Below are 24,837 nucleotides of genomic sequence, written 5' to 3' on the forward strand. Positions count from 1 at the left end.
GTTGCCTTGAATCAGATGTCCATCACTGCTAGGCAATTAAATCTTCTCAAACAACTCCTCCTGCCAACCTTAGGGACTATTACGATCCTCAGGAAGATTGGAAACCCTTATTTGCAAAGATTCAGGAAGCTATTTCTAGCATTGTTCTGAATTTTCCTATTCCGGGAAGAACAGCAGCTGTATCCTCTGAGTTGTATAAAATTCAAGAAGACAATATCCCAAAAAACAAAACGATTGCTATGGTGGTATGTTAATGCTTTAACTTTGGGTGAATCAGTTATGTCATTGATTCTCAAAGGTCTCCACTTGCCACTGGAACTGTAAAGGCAAACAGCAAAAGGATTGCTGTCCCTACAGCTACTCATTCCCCACATGACACCCAAGCCTGTTCTTCTCTGTCCCTGCATTAGCAGACAATCTGATGTGTAACCTTTTTCTCTCTCACTGGCTTTTTCTCAAAAGAATAGCCAGAAATTCATTTAAGCACTGTTCTTCTGTTATCATTTGCACAAGTTGCAAGGAGAGGGCTTTTTTTTCCAGGGAATCTTGCAAGAGTTTTCCAAGCCTTAGCCATGTAGAAATAATCACCTCCTACCTGTTGGCCAAACAGCTGCTGTAGTATGATTTCTGCTCCTTTCTTTTTGGTTCCTATTCTCCTGGAGAATTGCTAGCTATTGCTGAAATTTGCATTGTGCGTGGTTTTATTAATTCATCAAATGCCAATGAACTGGTTCCTCATTCTGTTTGACCAGCTGTTTCATATAATCTGTTGTTACAATTGGCTTTAAAAATCTCCCAGGAGGAGCACAATAACTCAAATTTGTCAGATCTGCAGTAATTCATGAAAGATGGTTAGTATGTGGAAATCCACATTTCTTAAACACAAGTATCAAGATACCAGCCCTATTGTTGAAACCAAGATGGGACTTCCAATATAACCCGCTTGTCACTTACAATTCCTCCCCCTCCTTCATATTACTGCATAGCCTGAAATTTTCCATGTTTGGTCTTAGTCCAGGATTCAATATTCAATGTATTTTCTGTTAAGAGAGAAGAAAATATATTCAGATTAGCACTGAGAATCCGAGCAATTAAGAAATTTACTCAGATGCTCCTTATACTCAGATAACTCACAGAACGTTTTCTTTAAAGCCGCACATTTGACATGTGTCTAAGAGGAATGTGTGGTTTGCCTTGATAGAAGAAATATGGTAATGAATGCTCAAACATTTTCTACATTGTAATTTGTAATTGTTCTTACTGGTTTAGCAATAAGTATATAAGTATAATGTTCAGAGAGTTTCTAGTTATGGTTGGTTGACTGCAACACAGAACTTTTTGTTATCTTATTTGACTCAGGAGTTACGTAAAATGCCATTTAGAAACCACTGTCTGGCATATATGATGTCAAATGCATGTACCCTGAAGAGATTCTCAGCATTTTCTTTACAAAACCTGTGGCTCAACCCTTTTTTCCTGCAGCACCTCCTCACCTGTACAACAGTTCTGCATAAAACAGTTAAAGATCTGGGTTACTGGCTGGGCTTAAACCACAACATGGGCATAAACCTCAATGTGGAATAACAGATTTTTAAGTCATAAATTTTTTAATCCATTCTGGTATTCATAGGAAATGCTGTTAAGTGCAATTAGAGAGGCAGCAACCAGGTCTTTCATAAAAGTTCAATTCCATGTTAGCATAACGCAATATATCGTTAATGAAGAGTTACTTATATCAGTTTAGGCCACAACTTCAGACTCAGCTGGTCAGAAAATGCTTGGTATCATCCACCACACACAGCCTGCTAGCATAAGAACAGTTGTGTCTATGTGGAGATCTTCTAAAAGCAGCCTAAGATCATCCCTACACTGCAAAGTAAGGTGGACATGCAAGCTGGATTCAAGCACACTTCTCATCCATACAACATGACCTACACATCCATGCCCTCCTTGGGAGGAACCCCACTTTTGCTGCCCATTGGCTCATTCATACTTCCTGAACACAGCCCATTTGTGGTTCATTTTGCACATCATTTAAGAATTAGCTCCAGTATTAAAGGTATTGAACAAAATCACAGAATCACAGAATCCCAGACTGGTTTGGGTTGGAAGGGACCTTAAAGCTCATCCAGCTCCACCTCCCAGCCCTGTCATACGGGCAGGGACACCTTCCAGTAGAGCAGCTTGCTCCAAGCCCCTGTGTTCAACCTGGCCTTGAACACTGCCAGGGATGGGGCAGCCACAGCTTCTCTTGGCACCCTGTGCCAGCAACTCAGCACCCTTGCAGGGAAGAGCTTCTGCCTAAGAAGTTGGAGCCAGGGCTCTGGCCACTGAACTCCAAATTCCTCTGCTTTAGAGAGTCAGAAGCCCTCCTGGCCACCAATCCTCTGACAATGCATGCAAATAGGGCAGGATGGTGGTGGGGGCAAGCCTAGACTTCAGAGCAGGTTCAGAGCCAGAGTGTGACACAGAGGCTGATGCTGGCTCCGCAGCCTTATTGGCAATGGCAGGTAGGGACCAGGAGTGATGTCTCCAAGGCCAGGACTGGCATAAGTACTCTTAGACTGCCCACCTCACATGGCTGAAAAGCAGCATGTTAACAGCTATCAATGAGAAATAGATCAGCTGTGGGAAGAGGAGCTTTTGTCTTGCTGGGTACCCCAGAAGCAGCTCCCTAAAGAAAATGAAGCAGATGCTCCACCTCTCCTCTCTGTGCCTACAACAGCTCTTCCAGTCTGCACAGTTTCAGCCTGTGCAGCAGCCTGAAATGTAGTCAACGCAGAAATGAGTGTACTGTCCTTAGCTCTGATATCTAATTTTGTGTGTCTTAAGGAGACTGGCTCTTCAAAGCACCCAGCTGCTGCTGCTCTGGGGTCTCATGCATAATTTACTTCCTCAGAGAACAAGGAACGTCTTTCAACTTCATTAGCAGTAGGTAATCCTGCTGACTTCAGATGCAGTGAGATCCCTGGTTTAGCTTCCTTGTGGGAATGACTGCTTACAAATAAAACATAGCCAGCTTGCGGTTAAAGCACAGGATCTTTGCTCTATTCCTGGAATTGCAGCAGATTTCCTGTGTGGCTTTGGACAAGTCACGTAAGCCAAAGTATTCAAACCTGGGGCCAAGCCACTGGGTGCTCAGCAGCTTGAAAATCAGGTGTTTGTTTGTTTGGGTAAGTATAGATTTAGGACCCTTATTTTTGGCATCCACTTTTTTAAAATCTTTAGCCCATGCGTCTCAGATTCAGCACCTATATGGCCATGTTATACAGCCAGCCAAACCCCCTGTCAAATCTGGGGGGGTGCTCATGTCAGGCCAGTTATCTACATCTGAATTTAGGTGCCTGTCTTTCGTTTACAAGGCTGATCGTGTTGGGCTTCATCTGTCTAAGCCAAGAACTTTCACCTACAGATGAAGAGGACCCAGGACCACACTTCTAGCTCTTCAGGCCTTTCAGAGGCTCAGCATGTCATAGGTGGCAATGCTCTACTCCCTAATCCAGACCAAGAAATGCAAAAAACGATCGTTTGTACTGGTGTTTATTATACCCCTGCAGTTATACTTGATTTGGACAGTCATTGAATATCCCTTTTGTATTCTCAGTGGGGCAAAACTCAACACTTGCTAGGCAGCAAGGCGTAGCAAGTTGTTCTCATCCTGAAAACTAACTAGATTTTTTTTCCCCTAAAAAAGGAACCCCAGAATTTGCCTGCTTGTTTGTTCTCACCACCTCCCCCAAGATATAAGCCTTCTGTCAGGATACAATCACCAGAAAATGTAATCTAGTACTTTTTTAAACAGAAAAATGCAAGGTAGAAGTCCGAACCCACCAATTATTTTTCATTCCTTGTTTTAAATAACCTGTCAAAATAAACAAATACCTTCTAGGCTGCGACTTTCAGTGGCAATTTTTAGTGCTGGCTGAATTTTAACAGCCAACTTATAACAACAATACACCCTTATTGGCAGTGGCATGTATGCTACCATGGTAAAAATATTTTCAATGTGCAGACACTGTATGGTATTTTAACAGAAATATTCTTTTTATTTTTGCTGACAGACTCCTCAGGCAAAGCTGGTTGATTGGGGAAGCATACCCACAGGCTGGCCAGCTGCTTGCTGTGTTCAACACACTGCTCTTACACCGGAGGGGGTTATCAGGAAGAGAAGCAGGGTATCTAATCTTAGTTCTCATTAAGACCTCCAAAGTGAAGCCTAACTGGAGACACCAATGACGTATTTCATACCCAAAAAGACTGAGGACTGGGGGGGGGGGGGGGCCTGTACGCAGTAGACCTGTCAATTTATGTAGCAAGAAGCAGGTACAAAAGCAGGTGATGGCTCTAAAAATACTGGTGGTGAGTGAGATTTCCTAGCAAAGTGGATTAAAAATCCAAGGGAATCTTAAAACCAAATATTGGCTTTTGTAGAACAACAAAACTAGGATAGTGTTTCCACTCAGCCATAAAAGTTACTGCGGTTGTGTAATCATGTTGAGTTGTGGCCTTAGGAGAAGTTATAAAGCAGCTGCAGCAAATTAACTTTTCAAAAGTTATTATGGATTGGATGGAATCTAGAAAATTCCCCCATGTTATTTTTTTTTAATAGAACTGTAAAATGAACAGCCGTGGATGGGATCTCATCTCAGGCCTCTCACCCTGCACAAGCACAGACCTGAACACTTCAAGGGGAAATGTAAAGCCAACAGCTCCCCTTTGCTCAGACCAAATACCCTCCTCCCAAAAACAGGTGGACATCTTTTTTCCTATCTAAGTGCCTGATCTGGATCCCGCAGAATTCACCCACAGGAAAGCCGCTACAGAGGCCTGATAGACCCTAGATAAGGCACAAGTTTGTGAGGTGATCTCAAATGACTCGCTTCTTGCAGAACAGTTGGGGATAATCACACCTGAGAAAGGGGGGTGTAACACCAGAGGGAAACCCACCGGAGGGTTGGCACAGCTGGCACGGGGGCAAATCCTGTGTTCAGTATGGTGCTGTAAATGGGAAGTCACCGGTTCTCATGTTAAAACACAGCACTCCGTCTCCTGCGTTCCAGCAAGCCCAGAATTCAGCCAGAACAACACCCTCTGGCCTCACCTGGGAAGAAGTTACAGTCACTCAACTAATAGGAAGCACCTTGACTTTCTAGGAGGAGGCAGCTGCCGACCTTATCCAAAGTGTAGCTTGTGAAAGAACAGCACAGGTTTGCAGAGCACTTTGAGGTTGCTGAGCCTGCGGAGTAAGCAAAAGACAGAGGATCCATACAACAGCAGGAAATAAACCAACAGTACTGCACAAAAAGATGTGAAGTAAAACAGAAGAAGATGTTGGTGTCATGGTCACCACAGTCATTAAGTATTTGGGCTAGAAAATATGTCATTTGGAAAATGAACATGCTTGAAAACTCCTGGACTGAGCCATGAGAAAATCATACAGTAATAGCCAGAAACACAGGGGGTGGGGGGAGGCAGGCATACTAGAAAAAAGCATGCCTTGATGATGAACAAAATCCATACTGATTTAGGACAAATGCCTTACATCTTAACCCATAAAAGCTCTTGAATTAGACCTTAAAGAAGCAAGGCACTATAAATGCATTACCTCTGACTTTTTGTCTGTATTGTTTTGCCCGGTCAGTGGTCTGAAATGTACATACCTGTCTTTTGACTCATCATGTGTAACAAAATGTGAAGCACTCTAGGACATGAAGTTCTGGGTTCTTGTGGCTGCACCAGGGGATAGTCGCAGAGCACTTGGGTTCATGTCTAAACACAGACGAAAGAGGCCAGTCCTCCCATGTATGCACCCTCTGAGTATTTAGAAAGAAACATGAATTAGCTGTGCCTATGTGACCCTTAAGAACAGGGCACATGGCATTTCCATGTCTATTCAAAGCCCGCTAGTGTACCAAATCTGAAGGATCTGGCCCATTGCAATAGTAATATGTGACACGTACAATGTTTCAGATGTTCAGAGTGTTCTCTCAGCATAAATTAGTGACTTCTCACTAGCATTCATGTGAGACAGGTATTTACACAAATAGGGAAACCAAGACCCAATTTTTGGAACATTCTGGAACAGGAAGCTGAGTTTGTCTACCAAAGAACTTGAAACAGAGCACACAAATGCCTTTCATACAGAAAAAAAAAAAAAAAAAGACTTTGTATACAAACAAGTTTTTGACAAAATATGGGCTATTTTTAATATCCACAGATTGGCCTCCCTAGAGGCAAATAATGATTGAGGTGGTCTGAGGGACTAACAGAGACTACAGATACTGTTCTTTGCAAATCTTGTTTTAAAAAATGTCAATTTCCAGGCAATCATTAGAAAATAAAAAAAGAGTTCAAAGTCTCTTCCCTCTTTGTGTTTCATAACTCAGATCTTTTCTGCTTAACTTCCCACTTGTCTCGGACAGCGGTTGTCTCTTTCGATGTCTCTTTGCACTGCCCAAGGGCAAAAGCCTTAAAAGAGCCTCTGAATTGGTGATGACCATCCTCTGGCCTGCAGGCTGATGGGTAGCATGTGAACCATTTGCAAAGCATCTGGGAAAAGTGACTGAGTAGAAGTGTTGTGACTGAGTAGAAGTGTTGTCACTGTGCTTATGACATGCTTCACCTCTGCTATAAATTTTGTAGGGGTCCACTAATTGGGAGACATTGGAAAAACACTGCTCTAAATGACCTCATAATATTTATCAAAATATCAGCTGACCTGTTGAAGGCTCTCCTCATGGGTTTTGTTCCTCATAATACAAATACAAAACTACTACGGAAAAAATAGTTTCCTGATACATTAATGAGCTATGGATATCTAATATTTAAAGTACTAAAAAAGCAGGAGGTGAAAAAAAGATTACCTTAGTGTGGCCTGAATGATTCTAACCCAAATCAGAAGATACAGATAAATAAACCTGAAGGATGGATAGGTCATGCCTACATGGTGTGACAACTCTTTTAAAGTCAGTATGTGACTATTCTGCACCTCTGCTGGAAGGAGATCGTAAAATACACTGACTGCACACCTCGCCACCCCATCACTTCCAGAGTCTTCACTTGGTTGTACATGCTTTTTATTGCTTCTGGGCTAGAAACTGGGACAGAAACAGATTCAACTGCAGGATCTGTTTTGCATTGTTTACTCTTTATTTGTTTGGTGTGCATAGGGCAGCGTTTTCAAAAAGCCTTTGTGATACTACAACTGTTCACTAATGAAATGTCAGTGGGAACTTTACCACTGACTTCACCAGGATCAGCTTTAGGTCAATGCTAGGCTCTTTCTGAAGAAAAAGATAGTCCAACAAAACCAACGAAAAGCCCTCAATCTTTGTTTTCCTTAAAATGATGTCTTGTGAGTGCATTACAGACTGAAGCCAGTCCAAGGGGGGCAGGAAAGAATGCCGAGAGATGAAATGCAGATTCTCCTCTAAATATCAAGCGCAGAAAGCAGCCAGTGGATTGCCATGTTTACAGTGTGTAATAGGCAGGAAGCTGTCACGGATGCCCTACATTCTCCAAGCAATGTTTCAGTTTCTCTTTCCCTTCAAGTTATTCTCTGAGAGCCCCCTTATTTTCCTTCATACCATCACAGATGGTTTTAATTCAAATTACTTCATTTTTCCGTCTCAGTGTAAGCATGTGTTTGTGCTTGAGAATCTGTACTATTCTTATCGGTATGGATGATGGTTCTCATTTCTACACTAGTCCAGTAACGACGAAAGCTCTCCACTAAAGAGCCTTCCCCAAAGTGAACATCATTTCCCAACCACTTTTTTGAATGAAAATGGTGATCCTACTGCTAGGACTTGGCTTTCATGTCGTGTTCAGTTTGTACTTGCTGCAGTGTCCAAACCTCATCCAAACCTTATTCAGAATTAGTGGAAGTTTTTGTTATCACCTCCAAAGGACATAGGCTTGCAGTATAGCTTGTTACAGAATAATTTTGTTTTCTTCTACATGAACAGTCTTGTTCCCACTTACTCCTGCATATTTCTGCTGGGTGTTGTATCCTCACAAGGGGTGTTGCACAGTAACAAGAATTTTTGCCCTCAAATATACCTTCCTTAAAGCCCACTTATTGTTTTTGGGAAGTGCTCAGTTCCTTCAATTGTTTTCCTATCAATAAACTTTCACTCATGAATATGTTCTCCATGCTGGTGGCAAGTTTTACCTTTAGAGCAGGCAAACAGAAAGGTAGTTGGACCATACAAACTCAACTGCTTCTTAGCTTTATACTAGCATGAATGAAAGATTTTATGGGTGCCACACTGTTCAATTCTGGCACTGAATGTCTCAGTAGCTGAGATCATATGCAAAACAGCTGCTTTTCCAGGTGATATATCCATTGTCCATATAGGAACACTGCATCCAAACCCTATGCAAACACACTACAGGGAGCAAAGCTGGCTTATCTCCGTAAGGCCTTCATAGGATTGGAACAGGAAGCCAGTGTATTGTGTGCTATATTTTTGACTCTATGTTCCAGAGAAAAATGTCAGAAAAGAAGGAAGACATGGTCCATTAGGTCTGCAGTGCAACCAGGTTGTAGTCATGAACTGAGAACGGGAGCTGCTCACCAGGTTCTTGAAGACCTGGCAGTAAATGGGAAAAACAAAAAAAATTAATGGCTGTGGCCTCAGCCTTCATAGCCATATCTCCATCCACTATAAATTTAGGCTGCTCCAGTAGAATTAGTATGGATCACTGCGAGTCTGGCCATAGGCCTCCTAAGCCCAGACTTGCTTCAGGTCATTTTCCTGAATAACAGTATACACAGGCCACCATTTTCCAAGTGACTTAAGGCTGCCCAGTACCTGAATCAATCTGAAAATCCTAGCCTGAATATTTTCAGTGGCAGCAGAAAATGACTCTCTGCTTCTAATACACATTACCTGTTTTAATAAACAGAGTTCCTTTGTGTCTCCAAAGAAAATCCATACACTCTTCCAAGGTGACTTTGGTATTTATGAATGGTACCTGTGTGTAGCCAGAGTTCTCTGCTTGTGACAAATAGCTCCTAAGCTACATACATTACAAAGTAGTTTTAAAGTAAGAAAATAGATTGAAAGGAATGAATGTTTAGGTAGAACACCATCAAAAGAATCATTCATGCTAGGTCAACCACTTTATTACCCCTCAGTCTACTCAGAAAAGTAGAAGATATGGATAATAGCCACTCATACCTTAAATTTCACCCTCAATCATAAAGCTTTTCTCTCTGTTTTCCACTTTACATGGAACAGCCAAGCCACTTATGTACTTGCTGAAGGCAACTGCCCACTTCTTACAGAAACCCTAAAAAGATGAAGTGATGACACAGTTATAAATAAACAATAGCTTGTTTTACAGAAGAACTGTTCGTTATATGCTGTTTATAAATGAGTCCCAGATGTCTTTTTCTTGCATGTACATCTGCATATAGTCATCAGTTTTGGCAAGGACAGCATGGAGCACGGTAACTCGGCATCAGTCAGGCTCACAGACTACCCTGGAATTTATCATTGCAGAGGGCTAGTTGTCATGGCTTTGACCAATAAAAGTAGTGAAGCAATGCTTCTGCTATTTAAGAAGTTTAGTCCATTTTGAAGCATGCCAACTAGACACCTGGGCTCTGCAGTTTAGCTCTGCAAAGGAGGTGGTTTTAATCTGCTTATCAAAGACTAGTGATAAGGTTTCAGAAAGTGACTGCAAGAGGCTTCTAATTAGTCTTTAATATATGCCACCCACAGAACCAAGAAAATGGACCTGCTCAAGAGAGTCCAGAGGAGGGCCATGAAGATGATCAAGGGACAGGAGCCCCTCTCCTGTGAAGACAGGCTGAGATACCCAGGGTTGTTCAGGTTGGAGAAGAGAAGGCTCAGGGCAGAGGTTGTAGCAGCCTTCCAGTACCTAAAGGGGGCCTAAAAAAAAGCTGGAGAGGGACTTTTTACAAGGGCGTGTAGCAACAGGAGAAGGGGGAATGGCTTTAAGCTGACAAAGGGGATATTTAGATCAGATATTTGGAAAAAATTCTTTACTATGAGGGTGGTGAGACACTGGAACAGGTTCCCCACAGTTAACCCATCCCTGACAGTGTTCAAGGCCAGGTTGGATGGTCTAGTGGAAGGTGTCCTTGCCCATGGCAGGGGGCTTGGAATGAGATGATCTTTAAGGTCTCTTCCAACCAAAACCATTCTATGATTCTATGAAATAGGGGGAAAGTGGATCAAAATTGCAAGAGTAGTCCTCTCTTAATTTAATTTTAAATTGATTGCAAGTGTAAGCCATCAGCAATAATACATCAGCAGATTCTGTTTCTTAAAGAAAGAGTTGGTGACATTCAGTGGATCAGATTGATAGGCACTGCTCTGACATCTCCTGGTTATCTTGGCCTTGGAGAATAGTTAGTATTCAGACATGTCATCCCTATTCTCTTGTACTTTCCCAGCAGCAGGCCAATTTAAGCAATGGTCCTTCCAACCAGTTTGTTGACCATTAGTTTCCTGGATACTTCCACTGCCCTACATGCAGAAAGAGGGCTGAATGCATAGCTGTAGAAGCTTAACTCATGGTATGGGTCCCTCTTTTTCAGGTGTGGTTCTTGGTTCACAAAGGATCCTGATGTACCATTCCTCTGCTGGGAAATGGCTGGACTTGTTACTACTGTTATCCATGGGATGTTATTAGTTACTGTCATACCATGTTGCCTAAGAAACTCAGTCCTTAGGTTAGCATCTCATTGTGCTAGGAACAGCAAACCCTCTGGCTAAACTCTGGTCTAAAGGCGTTATGGACAGTGACTGAAGACAATGAATGGGCGTAGATTAGGGATGCCAAGAAGTAAGGAGGAAATACTGCAGGGCACAGTCAGCAGCAGTCATAGTGTACCACTGTTGTCTCAGCCAGGCTGCTGTCACAGAAGACCAGGGAAGGGGAATCTGAAAACACATAATGAGGTAACTTTGCAGGTTTTCCTGGGAAGCTTCCCGAGCAGAGGAGCACTATATATGAGAACAGAAAGAACTCAGATTGAAGTTCTAACACTGACGTTAGATGCTGATAACAAGGCAGGTGAGAGGTGAATTATCACCAAACATGATACCACAAGAATCTCACTGAGGGAGAGAAGCATCTTTCCGTCAGGGCAGTGTGGACAAGGAGCTTATAATAGGGAATAAGAATCAGTGTACTGGTTGAACAGAGAGGGTTGGCAGAGTGAGCACAATATTCCTTAGACTACATTCTCAATAAAAAACTGTTGGGTAGGGTGGTGGGTAGAGTAAGGTCGGGAAAAGGGTGTTGTGGCACTTCATGGGGTGGAAGAGCAGGAACAAAAGACTAACAGATTTTGGTCCCATTTCCCAAGGAAATAATTCCCATATGGTCCTACAGTCCATGTGTTAGTGTCCATATTTCGTCCTGTTTAATAACTTTTGTATCCATTGACTAAGTTCAGCCACATCTGTCAGGTGAACAGGCATCTCAAAATACAAAACTCCTACATAGTTCATGAAAATAGAAGGCAAAAGACAGAGACCTTAGAAGAGTCTTTGTCTTGACCATAGAATCCATATTATGAATGCACTCCGTATTAAACATCATACAGGAGAGAAAGAGGCCATATATATGATCCCAATGACATAAGAGCTTCCATTGGATACTGCATGTTGTCACATACCAAAGTTAGACAAACCTGTCAGAAAACAGGATACGTAACTTCAAATATTCATGGAAGAAGATAGAAATGCCTGTATATTAAAGGTGGCTTACGTTAAAGATGGCTTTGTTCCCATGTGCTCATGTTTTTCTGAACCCATGCTCTTCTTCCACCTAGAAATTCCACCCTTTTTTAGGATATTTCAGGACTTCCTATGTTTGTTTGGATTTCTGGACCTCTGACAAATGCAGGGAGACCTGGGCAACAGATATAAGAGACTTTTTTACACCCTAGATACTTCAAATATATGAGTACACCCCACCATACACTAACAGGTCCTGACTAGTATTACTGTACAAGATTACTTGTACAGCAATAGATACTTGTACAAGATTATTAATGGCAGATAGAGCTCAGTTTTCTGAGCCATATCAGTGATGCCTGAACACGTTTCATAGCTTGTCTTCACACATAATAAAAGTCCCACATGTTTTGGAAATGTTGGCTTTGCCAAGCATGTGCAGAACATCCTGTGTATCCTGTTCTTCCATGCTCTCATTCTGTAACCATAATGTCCACATTACTATGTGCAAAAAACCTCAAAAGAAAACATGGAAGAGCTATATATAGCTAACAAGGACATTTTGGATCATCTTTACATAATTCAGAAATTAAAAATTATGAACAGACTTAAGCAAGAGATGAGTAGAGGCAGAAATGGTGAAGGCAGAGATGAGGGGGCAGGAGGGCTACAGAACTTGTGATGAGAACAATAAGAGCCCAGGGATGCCAAAGGTGAGGTGGAGGAGACATCAGCAAGGCAGGAAGAGGATTAGTTTGGGCAGAAGAATCTGGCCTACTGTTCAGTCTCTGTTTCCTCCAGTGAACATGTTTTATGCAACATGTAAAGCAATAAGGAAAACCCAAAGGAAGGGTATGTCATATAAACCACTTTGAAAGCCTTTTTAGTAAAAGGAGGTTTGAGCTGCAGAGCCTCGCAGAGCCTCTGCACCATTGTGCTGGTATTTCCACCTTGCAGAAGCATTCTCAGCCAGCCCAGCCAAGCAAACAAACAAACAGCTGCCATGTTGTTTGCATTGTAGATGAACTCAGAAGAAAATACAGCTGCAATTATTTGGCACACAGCTGTTGAACTGAATCCTTTATTGCCCAGCTAGTAGTGCCCTGAAATGTGGCTTAAGCTGCAGTAGCTGTATTCAGAACAAGGGGTGCCACAGAAGGGGTTAACCATACACCTGTTTGCATGTTCATAATGTGGGATTTTTCCTGAGCACATTATTAGTCTGTTAGCTCATTTAGAGGCCATAATGAAGTCATTATGATGCCACCAGTATATTTTGCCAGAAAGCTGGCAATCTTTAATCTGCTTCCTCTACAGCATCTCACAAAGGAAGGGAGAAACCAAAACACTGATTTCAACTAACAATGTATTTATTTGCTGTGCTGGGTCCCAGCACATGCTGAGAAGAAAATTCTTTTGTTTATTCCCCCGTCCTTCTGATGGGTTTTACATAACAAGAAAGGCATAGAAGATCCCTTAATACAACACAAAGCCACTCCACCTTTTACATGCTTTTCATTTTCTCTGCACCTTCCTTTGACCTTTCAGCTGATGCAATCAAAGATGAAGTTAAAAGTTTTTTTAAAATAGCCCTGGTTAATGAGTAGCCATGCATATGTACACATTGCCTCTAACTGCGGTGCCGCACTTGTACCTTCTTAGGAAGACAACAATATATACTCAGCAGGGATTTCTAGAAGTGTGTCAGGAAGCAATGGTTGGCATGCCAACAAAGAGGACTTTGTGGGATTCAGGGGAAGATAAGGCATGTGGATAAAAACAAAGACAAAAGGGCTAATCCACCCCAGTCCAGTTTCACACTCACCAGTGCATATGCATTTACAAATGGGGTAAAATTTACTTTTGTCAATCCCTGCTTTTGTTCCCCAGCTAAACAAACCCCACAGATACTTCAGGCTCACATGGGTAGCATTTAAGGCAGATGACCAAAGAGGCTGAATGAGCTGAGTTGTCCTATTACCAACAGCTGGAATGTGTGGGTCATGCTACAGGGGAAGAGTTGAGCCATATCTATCCAGCCCTCCATGCACGAGGGAATGTATGTCTTACAGAGAGGTGAGTAGGTTAGGAAGTTGAGTTTAAGGGCAGATGACTACTATGACCATTGTCTTTACTAAGTACCTGATTCAAAGTTCACAAAAGCTTCCCACTATTTTCATCACCTAAAAAGCTCACCAGAAGGAAGTAATTTTTCTAGTACTAAATGTCAAAAAACTGCAAAAGAAATCCTTCCATGATGCAGAAAGTTAGTAAATTCAATGGCTTGATCACAGTTAATGGCCAGATGTTCCGCTCACTATCAAGTCCTTCTGAAGCTTCAGTTCAAATGCGTTTCTTCATACAATGGTAATTTTATGAGTTACTAGATCATGCTGCACAAGGGTGACTTCTCACAAGAGCTCCCATCAGCCACATATGATACTGATAACAGCACAGCAAGATTAGCTGGGACACCAGCAGTTCTGAGCCCACTATCCTGCTTCAAGTGGCAAACAACTGCAGCACAACTGATACCTGCCTGCGGCTAAAGCTTGCAAATGGCCATTTTGATGATACTTTTGTGTTAGAGCACTAGCAGCACAGCTGAATGCCAGCAGGGCTACTTGTTTTTGGTAGATGGTGCACAGCTGCCAGCAGCATGCTGACATGCCAGGATGATCTGAGCATCCCCTTGCAGCTGCAAAGGGATTCAGGGCTGCACCACAGCCCTGAATTACCACCCCTGTGCTCTCCTCCAGTGCGTTCATGGTGCACTGGTGAGAGAGTTATTAGTGGGCCCTAAAGTGGGATAAAAATGAAGATGCATGCTCATGCCAAGGGAGCAGAGAGCAGTAAGGGGCAAGGAAGGCACTGTGAGCAAGTGTGGATTGAAAGAGGAAGAGGCAATGAGCGTATCATGGGTTGCTTTTCAACAAAACAAATTACATTCTCTGAATTTGTATGTGGCACATACTGCACAGCTGGGGAACTGTGATCAGATAAGAGGAAGAAGAATAGCCTCGGACTTAAAGCATGTGAGCAGAACCAGACAATATGACTCTTGTAAACAGCTTTGACCACCCAGCTCACTGGTGGAGATCTTCGGGAGTGTTACTTGAAGCTGTAGGTTCCGAGATACATGGGCACTCCAGTGTGGAGGAAAGGAGAAAGCCAAGGATGGGGAAATTTTTGTCCTCGGTGATTAGGAACAGTCAGTACAGTGCGTGCATGTTGCTCATGTAGCAAAACTCTTGGCATTTTGCCACTCCTTGTGGTCACAGCTAGCCCTTCGAGGCCCTGACAGCTTGTGTGCTCCCTCCTGCTGTGACCCAAGAGCCTGGGCATACAGGCTGCTTGCAGAGAGCCTGGGGACAATTAGATGGCTCTGGGAGATGGCCTTGAAAGCAAATGAACTGAGACTCAGAGGAACAGAGTTGAATGCCTGGGCCCAAGAAGCTGCACAGGGTATGAGTAAGACATCTGCACTCCCACCCTAGATGTTTTTCATGCTCTGTGTTTTGAACATGACCTCAGAGCCATTGACCAATATTAGAGCTATCAACATTATTCTGGAGTTGCTTCAACATCCACTCTGTGCCTGACAGCAGGGAGTGCTTACACACAGAACATAAGCACTAGATCCATCCGTTGCACACTGAAGTGATGGAGATACACTACACAGCTTCTATGGAGTTGGTGCAGAAGGTAAAACAAAAGATAACTATGATTTCAACCCATAACACAAGAAGGTTTTGTGTTTATCCATGCTATGACCATGAGTGAAAAAGAAGTAGCACCTTCTGGCTCTCAGTGTTGACAACCAGGCAGCTGGAAGCTCTCAGCAAAACTTGGAACCTACCAAGTCACCATTTTTAGGTGGGAAAATAAGAGGTGTAACCAAGGGGAAATTGAATAACAAATGATAACAGTAATAACAGATGTATGGCAGCCATTTAGAGTGGTGAAACCAAGACTTCTACTGAGGAACTTCGGCTTGGACTGGGGAGTGAAGTTGACCCCAGCTGCAGCATGGGAGAGCTGTACAGGATCTTGGTGCACCTATAGTGGTCAGATGGTAGTGGAGAGGTATCTGGGAAAGAGGGTGGTGGCAAGATGGCTTTTTCATCACCACTGCTGAATGCATAGACTTAGGTGCTTGAAGATCAGGAACATCAGCTCCTCTGGGCTAAATGTTTCTTAGGTGTCTCAGCCCACAGTTTTGAAAAGCCACTTGAATATTCTTCACTCCTGCACTTGCTGGCAGCACACTCAAACATTACCACCATTGATTTTAACAAGAGTCAGATAACCAAATACTGAATTGATACTATCAGCAGTCAGTCAAGAAGAGTCGAAGAGTGCAGGGAAATGAAGAGAGAGCTTCTGAGGCCCAGGATAATCCCCTGATGCCTATGTCAGATCTCTATTATTAATACAGATTTATTACATTAATCATTATTTCCTAGCACTATTAAGAAGAAAATTTTCATGAATTTTTTGCTGATCTTGTTAATCATGAAGCAGGTTATCATTAGAAACACTCCTAAATGAACTTACTTTTTATCTATGCTATGTATATATCCTATAGCTTGTAAATATCCAATATGTAAATTACACTTTCATTTTTATCTCTCTCTCTCTATATATATATCCCTTTCATTCAAGATCACCTGAGGCCATGACATAGCCAAATGCCTTAGTTACTGTATCAGCTGGAACTTTTCTGATGCTAGTATCATCTAGGCTTGAAGCCAGGTGTACATATGTGTACACTAGGACATCACAAACATATAGGAAAGAGCTATTTCTATACCAAGACTGTGTATGTTGAAAAGATTAAACTTCAGTCTTCTCATGCTGCAAACTTGGCTAAGAAAACTGCATTTAAAACAGTCAAAAATGCTGCTTGAAGAATTACTGAAATGTCAAGCAGCATATGAAAGGACTCTGTTTTCATGTTGTCTCCATGATCTAACTCCTTTCACATCCCTCAGGATTATAATTTTTTTTAAATTGCATTAAGAAAAAAAGGCTCAGTCATCTCAAGTGTTCAATTTAAATGCCAAGTTCCTGCCTGGATTCACATTTTCTAACTCAGTTTTAAATCATTGAAACCAGATTGAATAGGGTGCCTTGTTTGGTAAGCATTGCTGTTCACCTACCAACAGAACTTCAGTGTGGTCCTCTTCCGCAGACATTTACCCATTGACTTGATGGGGACTACTCAGGAGAGGAAGGACCTTTCAGGCCTGCTGAGTATCCTTTTGTCTCATCCTGCTATTAAATCTCTCTAAAAAAGAAACATTAGCATTCTGGAAACTGATACTGTAGAAAATTCTGTGGTCCTTTGAACCCTGGAAGTGTCAATTCATGTTTTGCTTACAGAAGCAAAGCAAATGGCTTTTTCCCCTCAAATAACATAGCAATTGCTTTCTCTTTCTTGTCCACGGGACATTAAACAGTTGGGCTTGTTTGTCACACAAAATCAAATTAAAGAGAGCATGACAAGTTAGTGTGTGTCTTCTCTGAAAAATGAGAAAGAACTGATGCTCACGTTCCTGCCAGCACCACCCGCTTGTCTAACCTGGAAGGGCCAAATGCCATTTCCCGATGTAAGAGCAGTTCACAGGTGCTCTCCAGGTGTGGAGCTGTGATTTACCTCACTGCTAATGGGGGCTAACTGTGGCCATGCATTTCAAGGGCGGAAAAGTCTTCCACCAGCATTCTTGTTTCTCCCTGTTCATATGTCTCTGTATGTCCTCCCACACCACACTCCCTGTAAGCTGGATCCACTTATAGTTTCCTGTTTGGAACTGGAAAGTAAATATTCCCCTTGGTCTACTCCCAGCATAACCACTACCAGCTCCAAAAGCCCTAGTTAACTTCTGCTCTGTCCAAGCAGGATGTTCTTCCAAACATGCAGCTGCTGATCCAGGGGGCACAGCCATATCCTGCTGAAGAGGGAAAAGAAAAACAAACACCAGAGCTTCAGCTGCATCGCCACAGGTAGTCATGGTTGTGATGCCATTGCAAGCCCTCTGGATTTGAGTAACTTCACAGCAAACTCGTAGCACCTTGAAGAGCCATGGCTGGCTTCACACTGAAAGTCTAGCAGCATCCTATGTCTATGCCCTGGTTACAATTTGCTCCATGAGGAATTTTCCAGCACTCTGAGCTTTTTCCCTATCCTTCTTCTAGGAAGACTTCTATGATGGCAACATCCTGCCCCAGATGTAGGAAAAGAGAAAGGATGTAGGGAAACACTGGTGGTGAAGAACAGAGCAGATATTAATATCCTCAGTGATGTCTGCATTTCATTTTCCCTTTTGATGTACAGCTTGGCACTTCAGCTGTAGTTGCTGTTCCCCTGATTGCACCTGGTTTGGGAGTTAAAGAAGAACATACTTTCTGTTGCTATTGCCCCGTAGGTCAGACTAGCTTGCTCTAAAGTTTCTACTTGTTATGTATGTACATGTGAGTTTAATAAAGTTTGTTGTCTGTTTAAGCTCTGTTGTTGTCTACTCAATTGTAGGGAAGTGGGAAGCTGTCTCTATGCCAGAAGTTTTCTTATTGAAGTCTAACAAAACAGTGAGCAATCTAGACAAACCAATAACATGGCACCCTGTGTCCCCAAACCAGCATGCACTAAGAGCTTCATTAAAATCAATCTTGAATTCAGCAAGTAAATCAACACTCACCAAAGACAATACATTAGATTAATCAGGCACAAAATACCCCATACAGATCAGCAGGCCAAAAGTTTTTCAAAAGTAAGCACAACAGAAACCTTCAGTTCTTGGTCAATATCAAAGTACCATGATGTTTCACCACAAAGCAGCACATATAATTAGCAATCAATTACTCATTAGAATTGCCCCACAAAGCAAGATATGAGCACATGCAAGGTCTCTAATTCCCTTTGGCTCACTGGGTTCTGGCCTTGTTTTATTCTAAAAGCACCTCTAGAGTGTGCAAAAAGGCAAAAGGGCTTGTTCAGGTCCCAGGCCCGCTTGCTTGACTGGCAGACTGCGGTGGGTACAGCAGACCATGACCAGGAGAGCTGGCTTCCTCATGAACCTGGGGGATGAGCCCTCTCACTGTTGGCAAACCCGCCTTTTCTGCACAAACCCCAGACTTTCCAGGTGCAACTCCAGACGCCATGTCAGAAAGAGAGAGGATGGCACGGCAAGGTCCTCCCAAGCTACCGGTTCCTATGTCACTGGAAACAGCCCAACTTCTCGTCTGCGGTTACCAGATCTCCCCAGGCCTTAATGCCAACTGCACCGCCATGCAGGAGCATAGCCGTGTTGCCCAGGAAATCCTGCCCAACAAGGAAGCAATACCCCTTGTGATTATTGTATCAGCAAGGCTTGCAAATCTTGGAAGGGCAAATGATGGCAATGCTGTGGCTTGAGAGCCCCCTCCTCTCTCATTATTTCCAATACACCCCTATTTGTGCCTGCCTGTTGGGCCATGACCTTCGATCAGTGTCTCTCATGGTCAGCCTAACACTTGATTTTCCAACACCAGATGGGGCATCCATATTTCTAATGTAAGATTTCCAAGACAGCCACACATTACGTACCCCACTCCTACTGTGCTGGGGGCTTTCTATCAACGAAAGCCTCCCCTAAGTGTGGAGATACCAGACAGAGACTGCAGCTTCCCAGAATCCCTGCACTCAGGAATTAACTGAGGTAAACACACAGGGCCTCTAAAACAGACACAGATAAAATAGACTGATCACTAAAAAAGTTTCAAAATAGGTAAAAAAGAAGAAGATTTTCTGGGACCCCTGAAAGGTGAACCTCTTATCCCCATGATGCTCAGCAACAGGGACTCTGTGGGAAAAGACTGCTCCCACTGTGCAGTGTGCTGCCCACAGCTTCGGTTTGCCACGCAGCTGCACTGAGACGGAGATTTAGAAATTTCCTTGCAAAGTCCATGTGGCCCTAAGGAGGTAAACCAGGAGTAGCCAGGAGATAATGTTTGAGAAAGGGTGAGTTTTATCTCCAAGGTGATTTGGATCGTTGAGCAGAGTTCTTGGTAAACTGGACTGTAAGATCTCATTTCTGAGAAATCACAACAAACAAGGTGTCAATAACTGGGAATTAAGACCGTGGGCAAAGTCCTTAGCAAAACCTGCTGTCTTGTGAAGTGTTGCTGGTCCTTAGCGTGGCACATCAGGTAAGCAATGGCAGCAGGGGTCTCCTCCTTCTGAGGGCAGAGCCTGTATGTTTGGAGTCGGTGCGGGCACCTCTGCTGAGTGCTGGGCTGGGCAGGTGAGCCTCACAGTGCCAGAAAGCTTGCTCAGACCCAGTTCTGGTAATATGGGTTGAAGCACAGTTGCCCAGGGAGCACTCAGGACAGGGAGCTCAGCCAGCTGACTCATGGTCATTTTTTATGCCACTGGCTTTCAGATAGACACCCAAAGAAAAAATAAAAAACAATCTTGGCACCAATTTGCTAGGAGAACATCCTAGAAGTATTTATTATTAAAAGGTGTGATTGAGCAGTGACATTCAGTGTTTCCATTTTTCAACCGTTTCTGGGCTTTTTCTTCTTTTTTTCCTTGTGGTCTTTGTAAAAACACCAGAATAATAGCAATCTATTAAGAACTGGCATTCACTCAAAATAGTTTCTCTTAATGTGAATGCTCTTACTGACATTGTAAAATTTATTTACAGTTTCTCTTTTTTCTTCTGTTCATTGTTTGGATGTACCATAGGACTCCAATAAAAAAAACCTGTTATTTATGCTAAACAGATGTACTGTGAAAAGCCAGATGCAACATGGATGATAACCAGCAGCTGGGCAAGCCCTAACAGATAAGCTGCCTTTAACTGCAGGTTTCCTTCATGCCCACAGTTGTTATAGCAGTTTTCTCTGCTGCTCACTTCAATTGCAAGTGCACAGAGATGCTTACAATGGAGGTCTAAGTCCCCATTACTTCCACAGGCTAAAGAATAAAGAGTGGGGATCACTTCCAAAGTGCTTTCTCAGTCTCCCCATGCCTCCTGATGCCTTTCCCAATTGAAAAAAAAAGAAAAGAGAGAAACGAAAAACCAAACAAGGTGAGTTTAAAACAAAACATGGAAAAACCAACCCACCAAGACAAAAAAGTGTGCAGGAAGTTGAAGTGCTGCCTGGATTTGCCTCAGGCAGATTTACCTCCAGAAATGGTCCCTCAAGGCCAGGTAGTTTGCCCTTGACAAAATTGAGAAATGGCAAGGCAAACACCAATAGGGCGTGCTCATGGCAAGGTGCACTCCAACTTCATCCTGTCATACCTCAGGTGTTTTAAGTGTTTAAGATCAAGAAAGTGACAAACACATAAAACCAGGTAGTGCCCAGGACAGCCAAATGCCTATCGCCTGTGTAGTCAGTGAAGCAGGATGCGCAAGGCACTCTACAGGTGGGATGTGCTGGGTTCATGATTTCTTCTCCCCTTTGACGACCTACAGAGCCAGAGCCTAGAGTGGGTGGTCTGAATCACACATCTCGCCTCCAGCCAAAGACATCTAAGTAAGCAAGCAGGACACAGCTGGATACTCCTGCTTTCTCCTGAATATGAGCCATTCCTGTGGCTCTCCTGCACAATTCATTGCATTGACATTGTTCAGTTCTCATCCTATAAAGCATTCATTTAACTCAGAGGGGAAGAAGAAGTCAATTAAAAGAAAAAAAAAAAAAAGTCCAACAATAAATTTTTACCATATTGTCCCAAACAGAAAGCTGGACCAGGTGCAGACCCACGATTAGGATCAAGTGATGGGAAGACATCCAAAGCATTCAGCTGAGCTGATTGCAGAGGTCTGGCTTTGAAGACTGTATACAATGAAGCAAGTCATTAATAGTTGGACTTTCACCTTCCTGGCAATAGATGAGTCATGCATTTGAGAAGGTCAGTGCCTTGGATTTTAAGAATGGAAGAGAAAATCAGGATCATTTACCCTGCAGAACACAGGCTGTACAATTTTCTTTCAGCATTAAGACTGCAGGAGACTAATACCTCCATCTACCTAGCGCCTTAGTTCCTTCTGCATGATTGGGCCAGGAGGGAACCACTGACCCAATTTATAGCTAAGCATGCCAACCTCAGTAACAACAGCGTTTTGTTAAGACCTGGGTATTTGTTACTCTTATGTTTCTCACTTTCTTCATCTGCAGCCAAGCTCTCCAGTTCATAAATGATATTCCATTAGAGCAATCTGATCCCTTGTTTACATGATAGCCCATGTCTCCACAGCCCCAGAACAGCAAACTGATTAACCTTTGGAGAAATGTTCCCAAAAGCACAAGTAGTCTCACTCTTCTTCAGTATGTCAGTTGGTGTCACACTCAGAACATCAACAAGGAAAGAGTTCCTCACAGTATGAGGTGGTTTGAGCCTACCAGGGGAGCAACCACAGGGGCATTTTGGCTCTTCTCAAAGCAAAGGGAAGCAATAGTTTCACTGCCTGATAAGGCAAGGCAAGAGAACCACCTGGCTCCAAAGCTGGGCTTTCTGAAGAGCTTCACCCTGTCAGATGGGAAAAACAATGTGTGTGTGGTAGCAGGTTTTTGAGGGAGATACTTGTAAAAATAAATCATTTTGATGTGTGCTGATATGCCTGACATGTAAGATGCACAAAAGGGAATACTGAAGTAGCGTGAATAGAGCCTAAAACTGAGAGCTATGGAATGTTTCTGTATCCTACCTGCCAGCAAGTACGAGCCTGCCCTCAGAACAGAGCTGGTTTTGGGTACATGTTAGCACGCTGCTTAGACAGAAATGGTCGATAGATCTTCCTGAGGCAAATTAAGGGGAAAAAAAAAAAGATAGGACCAAACAGTTCTAGGTCCTTCCTCCCCCCAGGAAAGCAAGGAGCATCCAGAGAAGCTTCCAAACAACACATTTAATTTTCACATACCTCTTCCACCCACTCAGTGTGGGTACACTGGAATGAATTCTCTATCTTCTAATATTTCATTTGCAAGAAAGGTTCCTGTAAATGAAAGACAGTGTCCAGGTGACAGATTTCCAGACAGCTTCATATCTTCTCCTTCAAAAAACTTCAGAAAGAGAAAATGCAGACTAGCCTCCCAGGCTGTATCTTCTTTCATGAGATATTCCTATGGCTCTTTTTCTCAATACTAGGTTTGGAAGACATCTATACCCCCTTGAGAGAGAAATTAAAACCATAGGCATTCCCAGAATAACCACATTTATACAAGCTTCCCTTCCCTAGAGGAGAAAGAGAGGGACTCAAAACCTCGAAGACTGTTTTAGAACTTTTATGGCACTTAGCCAGAAATTTCAAGAAGACTTCATGTGGCCATAAATCAGCTGAATTGGTCAATGTGCAGAGACAACTGACCAAAACACTCACCCAATGCTAGATGATTCACATTTCTGAGAAAGCCATGAAACAAAAGATTTTGCCTTAAAAAGCAGTGGGTTCCTCAACTTTTCTCAGAGTCATAACACACTGCATGAACTTTCATGATTACAAGGACCAACTTAACTGAATTAATGAAGAAGTATATCCAGACATTTCTTTCAGTGCTGGCAAAACGACAAGTACACACCAGGTGACCAAAACCTCAACATTCTACATGCCTAGCCATAAAATTCTTGCACAAATATTCTCACAAACACTTCTGTCCTGCTGAATGACAACAACTAGAATCTTTTTTTGTTATATCCCCTATTCACATATATTTTTATGTCAGGAAATTCTATGTCTCCTTTCAAGCCGAGTGCCTTTTCTCATAGCTACAGAGGCCATTATTCTGGAGGAAGAACTATCAAGTCTGCCTGTCTCTCTCTTATTTTTTAAATGCAATTGTCCTTTAGAGTGAACAAAGGCCTTCTGAAAAATCAGTACTCTTGAAGATACATTCACTCAAGATGAATACACAGTGAGGTTATTTTGGAACAGGGAAAGTATCTTATCCCATATAGTTCTAGGAATAAATATAGATACCAGCAGCAAGTACTAGGGACTTTCAAACACTGTGGAGACTCCTTTGGGCTTCCTGGGTTCTGTTTATCCTACAAGACAACCAGCTGAAGTATTCTGACTGAAGTCTTTGCTGCTTATACATATGCTGCGAATTGGGAAAAGGGACTTCTCAAGCCATTTTCCAAATGGTGGCCTTAGCTGGTAGAAAAGAGGCAAGGAGAGTCCTTTGTGTTATCCTTGCCTTTTCTGTCCAGTGCTAGAGTTCCTAGTGCTTTATGTGAAACTTTCTGAGGAAGATTTCATTATGCTCCCATCTCCATTGAGAATAATGGCAGATTCATTTCCAAACAATGTTCAGAAATAGATCACTTGTAGCCCAAAGACTACAATAGCTTTTACTTCAGTTAACTAGCTAGTAAAGGTCTTCATAAATGTCCTGTGCAGATCTCCCTTAAGGAAGTGATGGCATCACCTAAGCAGTAAAATACACCATCCTCAAGCACCCACAACAGGATTTATCATGGCCACAGTGACTGCTAAGGTCTGGAGAGCTCACAGGTAAGTGGAAACCCACAATGTATAGGTATACTCCCCTTGTCCCCACAGCTCAACATCACCCCTCGGTGGTGTAACTCCCAAAGTCCTGTGACTGGAGATGTTCGCAGAGTTTGCAAGGCACCCTCTGTTCTGCAGCTGCATTGCAGAGTAAATTGTGTGAAACAGGATGCCCATTAAACACAGCACAGTTCAGGCCCACGCTATATGACACATGACCATGTTGGAGAATTACATTGTTTTGAGATGCTCCTTCTTGTAGATCCACACTTGGATCATCCTGGCCCATGGCAACTGAAACGTCTGCAAAGATGCTAGAATTGGGATTTCTGAGTTCTATCCTACAAGACAACCAGCTGAAGACTTCAGCCTGTGAAAACTCCATCTTCCATTGGGTCATCAAAGCTCATGTGAGGCAACATTCCAAACACAGCACTTAATTTTTGGCTTTTTGGCCATATCGTTACAAATCACCTTGGCTTACAGGCAGATAAACTGACTAATTCTTAGACGGACTGATAGAAGACTGACAACCTAAGGGCTTCATGTAATGCCAATGCAGGACTTTGTGAGATAACCTGGATGCCTTTACTTGTTTTAAAGAACCTGTTCAG

The 24,837-nt window shown here is 42.7% G+C and overlaps 1 long non-coding RNA gene across 1 annotated transcript in view; it reads right to left on the reverse strand.

Moving 5' to 3' along the window:
• Positions 1-20,756, reverse strand: part of LOC130599557 (uncharacterized) — a 48,003-nt gene extending 27,247 nt beyond the window's left edge. Inside the window, exons 1-2 of the long non-coding RNA XR_008972257.1 lie at positions 20,647-20,756; positions 16,883-17,010 (exon numbers count right to left, since the gene is read on the reverse strand). This is a non-coding gene — a long non-coding RNA (uncharacterized LOC130599557). The remainder of the gene's footprint in view (positions 1-16,882; positions 17,011-20,646) is intronic.
• Positions 20,757-24,837: the final 4,081 nt, after the last annotated feature.

The sequence above is a fragment of the Pezoporus wallicus genome, unplaced genomic scaffold (assembly GCF_028554395.1).
Source record: "Pezoporus wallicus isolate ANWC-B61680 ecotype Strahan unplaced genomic scaffold, APGP_CSIRO_Pwel_v1 contig_7011, whole genome shotgun sequence".
Taxonomy (NCBI): Eukaryota; Metazoa; Chordata; class Aves; order Psittaciformes; family Psittacidae; genus Pezoporus; species Pezoporus wallicus.